Source organism: Crocodylus porosus, unplaced genomic scaffold (assembly GCF_001723895.1).
Source record: "Crocodylus porosus isolate Cpor-Errol unplaced genomic scaffold, CroPor_comp1, whole genome shotgun sequence".
Classification (NCBI taxonomy): domain Eukaryota; kingdom Metazoa; phylum Chordata; order Crocodylia; family Crocodylidae; genus Crocodylus; species Crocodylus porosus.
The window spans coordinates 6,137,698-6,147,763 of record NW_017728934.1 but is presented as its reverse complement, the minus strand read 5'-3'; the positions used below and the strand labels follow the sequence as shown (position 1 = coordinate 6,147,763).

At 48.1% G+C, this 10,066-nt stretch overlaps 1 protein-coding gene across 6 annotated transcripts in view; it reads left to right on the top strand.

Annotated features, from left to right (window-relative positions):
* Positions 1 to 10,066, top strand: part of STX1A (syntaxin 1A) — a 291,032-nt gene that overhangs the window by 225,052 nt on the left and 55,914 nt on the right. The gene's annotated exons all lie outside the window — the stretch shown is intronic.

The following is a 10,066-nucleotide window of genomic DNA, read 5'->3' as shown; positions in this document are numbered from 1 at the left end:
TGAAGATGTTGAACAGTATGGGTCCAAGGACAGAGCCTTGAGGGACCCCACTGGTCACAGGGCACCACGATGAGTGACTGCCATCAATTACAAATCAATTACAGATGCTAGGGATGATTTTGGATTGAAGTCAACGAGCTTGCAACAGAAACATGAAACCTTATCAGTGGACTCCAAGTAAAGCAGCCAGCGCTGCACCAGAACTTCACTGTTTTCAAGATTTCTGTACAAAAATGTCATAGGAAAATGGTCATTCTGCTCATCCAGAGGAAAATCCATGTCCTCTACTTTTGTGGACCATTGGTCATTAGTGTATGTATCTCAAATGTTGGCATTAGATTGGGCCATAAAGGAGGGGTAGAAGTGGCATTGCCGGTGCCTGTAATGGAAATTATTTCACCTCTATCGCATTTGGTCTGGAAGAAGAATTTCTGTTTTGTTTGGGTCTCTCTTTTTCTCTTTAAATGATTCTTGGAAGTTGACTTATGGGTCATCCATGCATTTTTCATTTGATGTCTCTACTGTGACCATCTCACTACTACTGTCATTAACAGATTTCAAGTATTTCTTCATTGCGTCTGTATCTTTTTTCATTGCAGTCATTAACTCAGCTTTTTGTTTCCTATTCTATGCCCCTGACATTCTCTTCTTAGGTACTTGCTACATTTTGTTTCCTTCCAAGTTTCACAGCCAATTAAAGTTAAAACAAGCATCTTGGCCACATGCTGGCAGTGGTGACATGTCAGGGGTGCATGGGGATCCATGTGCACCCCCTGTGAGCACTGGTGCACACCCTGACAGCAGTGTTCCCAGGCAGGGGGCGCAGGGGAGATTGCTGGTGCCCCTCCCAAGACTGCCAGTCGGGGAGTGCACCAGGAGAAGTGGTCCCCCCGCGGTTGATCCTGCTGACCTGGAAGTGCCAGCAGTGCGCTGCTGCCAGTTATGGGTCAGTGGAATCAGTCATGGGGGGACTCCCCCCACCACCAACCCCCACCCCTTTGGCAAGATTAACCATGGGGTACCCCCCCCCAGTCTCTGACTGACCGCTTGGGGGGGCAAATGCCCCCTGATTCAGGAGGCACCAGTTGCCCCTGCATGCTGGCATGTGCTTGAAAGGGTCAAGGGCAAGTGAAAATTAAAATAAGTATCCTGGCTCTGCCCCTACTCCCACCCAGCCAAGCAGCCCCTCCCCCCTCCCCAGGGACCTCCAGCTCTAGTATGCATTACTATTCAGACAGCCTGCACACTCTGGGCCAAGGTGTGAAGGCAGCAGATTGCAGCTCTGCCCTGACCCCAGACCAAGCTGTCCCCACCACAAGATCCCAGCGGTTCCAGAGCAACCCCCTTCCCTCCCCTGCTGTGCACCCTGCCAGTGTGGCTGGGACCAGTTGCCATGGCAACCCCAGCCTTGCTATCATAGCCCAGCTGCAGCTGGGGTCTCCAGTGTTCTTCACTTAACTGGTGTTAACAATCATCTTCATTAGCTGCCTGAATAGTAATACCAGAGCTGCACTATGCCGCCCTGCCCTGCCTCTGCCAGCAGATCAGCACCACACTGCCCCTGCCCCTCCGACCACTGCCCACCCCTAAGGCCAGATCTGTGTAGAGCTGTAGCAACTAAGGAAAGGCCTGTTCTATTGCTAATAAATCATCCTTGCTTCAGATTCTCTGAAACTTGCTTTCTGGTAAATTTGTAAAAAGTCTTTAAGATTATCTGGCAAGAGAGGCATATTGGGCTTTTACCCTTTGCTGCTTTGATAGCTTAAAAAAAAAAAACCACCCTGACACGTTTTTTTTCCCTGTTTTATTGTTTTATCTCAGAAATAGCAGGAAAATTAAATCATGTCTTCCCTGTTTCTGTTAAGTGTCTAGAGGATTCAGAAATATAGATTTCTCAGCTTTCACAACTTCTAATGAAAGGGGAGAAGCATGAATCGTTGGGAGAAATAGAGCATGTTTTCAGCTGTTCAAGAGTTTACATCAAATAGGTGTCAGCAAAACACAACCTTTTTTAAATTGATAAAAATCCCTCCCCTCACACAGTGAGTTAAACAGGTATTACGTAGTCTTTGAGCTGTCATAGCCATCCTAGTTCTCCAGTCTTCTGCAAAGTCTTCTTGTTTAAGCCTGGGAAGGCCATAATTGTGTGTGCACATGCATATGTGGCTTTTTTTTATACAGGGGGAAAGCACTGCTTCTGTCTTCTACTAAAGAGACACAATATGAAATCCAGCCCCTGGGTTTCCATTTTCAGTCTGTGACAGCTTTGCCTTTGCCGCAGTATTATGGGCCAAATCCTGCTGATCTGATCGGTGTGCTCTCAGCTCCAGTCACCTTTCAGGACTGGCCCCTCAATCTCAGTGGTGCTGCACCTGCTGCGAGTAGAGGTTGGTTTTAAGCTGTCTGTCCCCGCGGGGCTGTGACTGGTAGATTCTTGCTGGTCTCTCTCCTCTCCATTCCCAGCGCAGACTGGTTTTGGAGCAGTCCCCCACAAAGCCACTTCAGCTATTTCTTCTCATGTTTTTTGTTTATGGGGGCTGTGACCACAGTCTCTTGAGGTGCCTGTCTCTCATATAGGCTGTAAAATTTGTCTCTGACGCATTCCTTCAAAACAGCCTTTCCTTCAGCCTGTTAGCAGCAGGCACTATTGGGGAGGGCTCCTCCCGTTGTGGGACAATGTCCCAGAAGCTTGTCTTTTTACTCCTGCCAAACCTACTGTTTCCCCATGTGCAGTACTTAGTTTCGGCATTGTTACCCAGGGGCTTTGGGTTGTTCAGTCCCTGAAGTGCCTTTCATGGTAGATGCAGACTGGTTTGTAGTTATGCCTTGAGGAATAGCACTGGCATGTCTTTCTTTTCTACATTCTGTGTTCTCTTCATTGATACCTCTTCCTCAGGAGGCCCAGCACTTAGCTCATTTGTTTTCTCAGGGTATTTCAGATGCACTGAGGTAGAGATGAAATCTTCTGGTGTATGGGGCACGGAGCTCACTACAAAGAGCCAGCAGCCCCTTTTAGGAAATCTCTGCCTTATATAATGATACTGACCTTCATCAGATGGATTACATGATTGCCAGATAACTTGCAGAAAGAGCTCACTCCACAGCAGCTCTGGGTATTGGGGAACTGGTCCCCACATTTTCTGATATTACCACGGAGTGCCAGAGCAAGCAGACTTGGAACCCAAGGTCTTAAGGGGAGGGAAGTATCCACTGATCAGCGTTTCTCCCATGAAAAGCAAAGATATCAGACTGTGTGCCAGTTACCCAGCAATTGGTGAGAAATTCTGTAGGACTGCCTCCTCAGTGTAGCCAGATCAGCACCCCACAGACACCTGTTGATCTTCCAGCCCTTCCTTTGTGTTGAGCATGTATCTTTTCAGCATGCCAGAAGTACAGGTCAGCTTTGAAATGTGTCACATTAACATTCCAGGATCTCAGGCATATTCTCTCTCTCTTTCTGTGATTTCCACATTGCACATGCTCTCTCTAAACAACATCTCTTCTGATTTTGCTTAGGTGCTTCAGGGGTTACCCCAGGTTAGCCATCCATGGTAAAGACCTGGCACTGTAGTTTTTATTGTAGGGTAAAGTCATTACCTTGACCCTTTTGTAGATCTCACCTCACTACATTGCAGTAAAAGTGATAGCACGTTGTCTCTGGGCTGAGATTATTGCAGGATAGGGCATGCATATTCGTTATCCTGCTGTAAAGAAAAAAATTGAACCTTATTGGCAGTCCAAGCAGTTGTAATTATAAATTGTGTTTAGGGACCTACTCAAATCAAGGGGGCAGATGGGTGATTTCACAAGCCGATCAAGGTGCTAGCCATCATTTTCGTGGGCTTATCGGAGTACCCTTGTCCCCATGAGCAGCCAAGGGACCTTGGCATCCCTCACCACTGATCGGTTGAGAGGGCTGCCTTTCAGTAAATTCAGTAAATTTTTAATAATTTTTTTTTCAGTGATTCCATGCAAAATTGCAGAAACTTCTGTTTTTCACAGTTTCCCTGAAAATCACAAAATTGTGATTTGAGTACATCCCTAACTATGTTGGTGATACAAACTGGCTCCTCTTGCTAGGCCAGCTCTGCAGGAATCAGAGAAGCAAAACTATAAAAACATTGGCCACTAAGGTCAAGCACACTGACCTGTGGAGACTCTCACTGCTGTACGTGGCGCAGAATTGGCCTCCGTGTTACAAATATTTGGTCCATGCCTTTAGATCCTTTTCCTCACGTTCCGGTGTTATAACATGTTCCAAGGGATCAGCATTGCTTATGCTCAGAGCATTCTTATCTACACAGAAACAGGGAGATATTTTAAAGGTAAGGTCTCTAGAGTAGCTAGGAATTGGTCAGAAAAGACAAAGCCAAAGAAAACACTTCAAAAAGGTTAGTGTTTGCACTTTATCTCCCTTCCAGGGGCTGAAATTGCTCCATTATATTTGATCTTTCCTTCTGCAGCTGGTGTTTAATCAATAGAGTAGTGACATTAACTAATCACCTCTGCAGAAGCAGCTTTCTGCACCAAACATAATAGATTCTGCCATGTCCTGTGCAAGTATAATAGGTGCTTGTCAGTTAAGCCTTGAATCCGTCTCTGATCAGCATGACAGAAAACTGATTCAGAAGTTAATGATGGAAAAGAAACTTTCCAGAGCTAGATATAGATGGCATCTGCCAGGACTTTTTTTTTTTTTTTAAAGCATAGCATAACAATGTCCTCAAGCCTTTTGGGACATCACAGCATTTCCGTTGTAGGGAGGGTGTTGGGCATAGGGCAAAGCCACTATACTCCTGTTCTTGCTTGCACAGTGTGCCTGAGGGAACTGCTAACACCTTGCAGCAAAATCCTCACAATAAATGCTACTAATAAAATAGCTATAAAATTAAGGAGAAGAAAACACTGTGGGCATGGGGGGAGATGAGGAATCACAGACCCTGATTTTTTAGGATGACTCTCTCATTTTTACTAATTCTACAATAATCTGCAAATTCCAAGCTTTTGCTTTATAAGAATTGTCATCTACCCTTTCCCAGTGCAGGGGGACACCTGACTACAGTTCGGTAGTGATTAGAGACCACAGGCAAAATTAGGGGTCCTGTTGGACTAGGTCCGGGGTGCTCAATCTCCAGCCCAAAGGCCAAATGTAGCCCATAGATTCATCACACCTGGCCCATGGGGTTCCCCATGAATCAGGAAATTTGGCAGTGGGGGAGTGGTGGCAGTTTATATGTCCACCCTCTCCCCTGCCAAAGCCCAAGACCCATGCAGCAGGTTGAAACTGGGCTGCACCTCATTCCCCCCCATGGGGCTTGACCATGCCTTCCCCACTTACGGCTAGATTGAGGCTGGGTTGGGACAAGACTACCTCTCCCTGGGATTGAGTTGATCCTTCTTTCCCAACAAGGCAGGGTTGGGGCCAAGCTGTCCCCATTCAGGCGGCTGGATGGAGCCTGCCATACCCACTGTGGTGCAAGATCGTGACCACTGTTTGGTTCCAGTGCATGGATGGACTGGGCCTACCCATCCCATGGGGCAAAAAGGTTCAACACCATTGGACTAGGTGCTTATATATACACACATGATGGGACAAAATGCCTACCTAAAGGGGTTTTGTTCCAACCTTAAATAGACAAAGGATGGAAAGGGAAAGAGGGGAAATCACAGAAATGTAGGGATGAAATGGACCTCAGAAAGTCATCTACTCCAACCCCCTGGTTGAGGCAGGATCATCCCTGTACAAAATCATCCCTTACAAATACTTGTCTAACCTATTACTAAAATTACATGATGAATCCTGTTGCACAACTATAAGGCATGGAACCCTAACTGGACGCAGATAAAGCAGGAGGATACCCGTGGTCAGCGTTCTGCTGTTGTGGTGGTTGTTAAAGTGTGCTTGACAGATCCAACAAGAATTCCCCTTTCTGTGTCCCCTCCATAATCTTATCCCAGCCACTTTTAATCTTCTGCCTTCAGTAAGTCAGTTGTGGAACAGTACTTCATTCTCCTGCTGCTGAGTATGGTCATCTCCAATATCCACCTGCTTTAGGATAGAGAGCCCTTCTCATTATCTCCCAGCAGTCCATGTATGGGTAAGCTCTTGGGTTTTTAACTCAGGGGCAGGCAAAATATGGCCTGCGGGCCAGATCCCACCCCCCAGGCAATTTCATTTGGCCCATGGGCAGGCACCCACCAATTAATTCTAGCCAGCCTAGCCTGCGGCTGCTCCTGCCGTACTCTGCATGGGGCGGTGTGCTGCGCTCCTACCCTTGCCCGCAGGAGGGCCCCAGCCAGCTGGCATGCACAGCTCCAGAAAACTGCTCAGCTTCCCCGCCTCCAGCAGCTCCTCCTCCTGTCTCTGCTGCAGCACTCCGGGCAGCAGGCAGGATAGACAGGGAGAAGCTGCAGCTCAGCAAGAGCTTAAAGCACAAGGCCATGGCTGGAAGGAGCCCAGAGTGCAGGGTCTGCATCCAGCACGGCGGTGGGAGCACAGAGTCCAGGTCAGCTCAGTTCCGTCACATGGTGTTCCCCACAGTCACAGCTGCAGCTCACGTGCAGCTCCTGGCACTCGCACACCTCCAGAGGGCAGCTCCGTGTGATGGAGCCAGAGGCCTTTCCTGCTCCCTGCTGCTATGTGCAACTACTGGGACTCCGCCAGAAGTGGCGGGGTGCCCCGAGCAATGGAGCCAGGCTGGCTCAGCCCCACCCCCTGCTTCCTGGTGGAGTCCTAGGAACTGCATGTGGTGGCTGTTTACAGAGCCCTCCAGGCATAGCTAATGGGCATAGATCATTCCTGACCCAACTCTTCTTGAAAGCCTCCAGTGATGGAGATTCCACCTCTTCCCTCTGCAGTCCACTCTGCTGCCTCACTGCTCCTCTAATAGTGAAGTTTTTCCCAAAGGTACCTTGCTGCACTTTCAAGCCATTGGTCCACATCCTGTTCTCATCAGCAACAGAGAAAAGTGTTCTCCCTCTTTTGGCAGCTTTTCAGTTATTTGAAGACTGCTATCCTTTGAAGTATCTTTTTCCACAAGCTACTTAGAAAAAAATCATAGATAATTAGGGTTGGAAGGGACCTCAGAAAGTCATCTAGTCCAGTATCGTGCTTAAAAAGGACCATCCTCAACTAGATCATTACAGCTAGGGATTTGTCAATCTGGGCCTTAAAAACCTCCAAGGATGGAGACTCTACTTTCAAGCTCTCCTCATATGGCTTGTCTTCCAGGCTTTTTATCATTTTTGTCACCCACCTCTTGACCTTCTCTAGCTTCTCCATGTCCTTTTTAAAATGCAGAGCACAGCACTGCATACAGTACTCTAGATGAGGCCTCACCAGTGTTGAGTAGAGAAGCACGGTCATTCACCATGTCTTGCATCTAAGGCTCCTACTGTGCAGCCCAAAACTGCGTTTGCTTTTTGTACAGCTGTGTAGACTCACTGTGATCCAAGCTGCCATCCAGCCAGTTGCTGTCCATTTTGCATTTGTGTATTTGTGTTTTTGACTTGTGCTTGTCAGAACTGAATTTCATACTATTGGCACTAACACAGCTTTCCAATCTACCAAGATTCTTTTGAAATGCAGTCCTTTCCCCCAGTGTGTTCACAATCCTTCTGTTTCATGTCATCTGCCAATTTGTTCAAGAAGCTCTCTATGCTGCATCCAATTTACTAATAAAAATTTTGAACAGGACCATGCCCAGGACAGACCCCTGTGGGACTCCACTCAAATCGTCCTGCCATTCCAACATGGATCTATTTATAATTACCCTAGCTACTGAACAAGTTGTCTGTCCACTACTGTTTTGTCTGCTCTTGCCCACATTTCTCCTACTTGTTTATGAGAAGGTTATGTGAGACTGTCAAAAGTTAGAGAAGAGGTGCAGTGTCTTATCCAAAAATCACAAAATACCTCACAGAGAATAATAATAGGACCTGAATTGCTTGACTCCTAGCTTCATCAATCTATACCAGCTTCCTACAGCTGTGGCAGTGTAAGCTGCCTGTTAATTAATGTAACCTGGGTACATCCAAGGGTGTGCCCCATTCTCAGTTGGATGGGATGGGTGGACAGGAGGGGGTACTGTGAGAGGGATGCCAGAATTTTGAGCAGATTCCTCTTTCCTCTATAGAGTTAACCCAGGCCCAAAGTTCTTAACTAGATACAATTTATTGAGTTACCAACATTTATATATAAAACTCTTTAAGATAGATATAATTACAGATACAAATATACATATAAAGGTCTGTTAGCAAAAGGAAGGCGGCTCTAGGGAGGGCATTCAGGTAAGTACCCATGCCTGAGGCCCAGAAGAGGGGTGGATCCCAGGACAGTCAATCCAGCAAGTTTATACCACAAGTGGGTTAGCTAATAAAGACATCCTTACAGAACCCATTATACAGAATTAATACACGCAACTATTTTTAACACCAACAACAAAAGATACTGAATAGGAAACATAACTATACCAGATATTAGACGCACCCCATCTGGATTCCAACCACTTGATCTCTCAAATGGGATAGGGTCTTCTCCCCCTAGTCCCACTCCCCTCCAGGATCCCTTGCCCTGGGGTGCCTCCCCTGTGGGACCCAGGTTCCCGGTAACTCACAGTCCTTCCTTTGGGAGCTGTCAATCTGGCGTCTGGGTCTCCACACTGTCTCAGACCTCCTGGAGCTGCTGGCCTCAAGTTCAGGGTTCTTCCCTCTGGGCCCTATGACCCGTGTTTGGCACCCAGGGAGCTCCTATGGGAGCCAAGCCCTTACTAGCTCCAGTTCCTCAGACTCACTCCAGGGTCCTTCCCCTTCCCGGGCCCTGCTCTGGGCACCAGAGCTCTTTTATTTTAATGTGGAGCCACACTGCAGGGCTCTGGTTACCCAGCCTAGAGCTGGAGCTAACTTGAGCAGCCTCAAGCTGCACCCAGGGCTGGCTCTCTGTGCACTGACATGAGCACTGTGTGGGGTCCAAGTAGCCTTGAGCTGCTCCCAGGGCCAGATCTCCTTGTGCCAATCCACACACTGCCTCACCCAGCCACTTGCCAGGTTTGCAGGCTCAAGTCACCTCAAGTGCCTTCCAGAGCCTGAGCACCATGCAACCAATCCACGCCCTATCAAAGCTCAAGCAGGGTCCCAATTATAGTCTTTGGAGCTCCTCTCCCCTCACCATCCCTCGCTACAGCTGGGCTTTTATTTATACCAGAGGCCCCGCCCCCTGAATGCTGCTGGACCTGCAAAGTGCAGTCTTCAATCAGGTCCAGAGGCTTCTCACATCCCCCCCACCCCCACCACCACCTCTCAGCAGGGGTGGGGCAAGCACCTCCCAGCTGTTAGCTGATTGGTGGAAATGTTCCACCAATCTGAAGTATCCTTCTCCAAGCCAGGCTTGCCATGCAGAAGCAGCGAGCCCACCACCTTAAACTTCGTAGAGAATTCCCTGCAGCAAATCTGAAAGCTCTTGTTCCCCACTAGCATCCATAGGAATATAAGTATTAAGCTTATCTGATATCTCTATAGCCTCTTTAATAAGAAATTGTCCTGGACTCTCCCAACCTGGAAGCTCAGGAACCAAGCACCAGCTCAGCCCTCCACTGGGCCACCACTCGTGGCCAAAAGTGGAGGGGTAGAGGAGGGGGCCTGTAGCAGGGCACTAAGGTGCCTGCTACTGAAAAACAGTAGTATGGGCTCAGCTGCTGGTTCCTAGAGGCAACCAGGAGGAGCTAAGGGCCGACACCTGGTAGGTCAGCTGACTGGAAGGGGCAGGGCTGACTGCCATAAAACAGAGACAGGAGGCTGTGGGTGCTCTCTCTCTCCCCCTCTCCCGACCAGCAGCTGGGTCAAAGGGGCATGGTTAGGCTGAGAAAAAGCGCTTGACCCTGAAAGGAAAGAAAGGAGAAAGGCCTGGAGGTATAAGTCATTATAACACCAATAACACCATTAGCCTGGGGGAGAGTGGATCCGACTAACTACAGCCCATTAGCCTGACTTCTATCCTGGGGAAGATCTTAGAAAAGTTTATTAAGGAGGCCATCCTTGATGGACTGGCCCAGGCTAACATTCTAAGGGA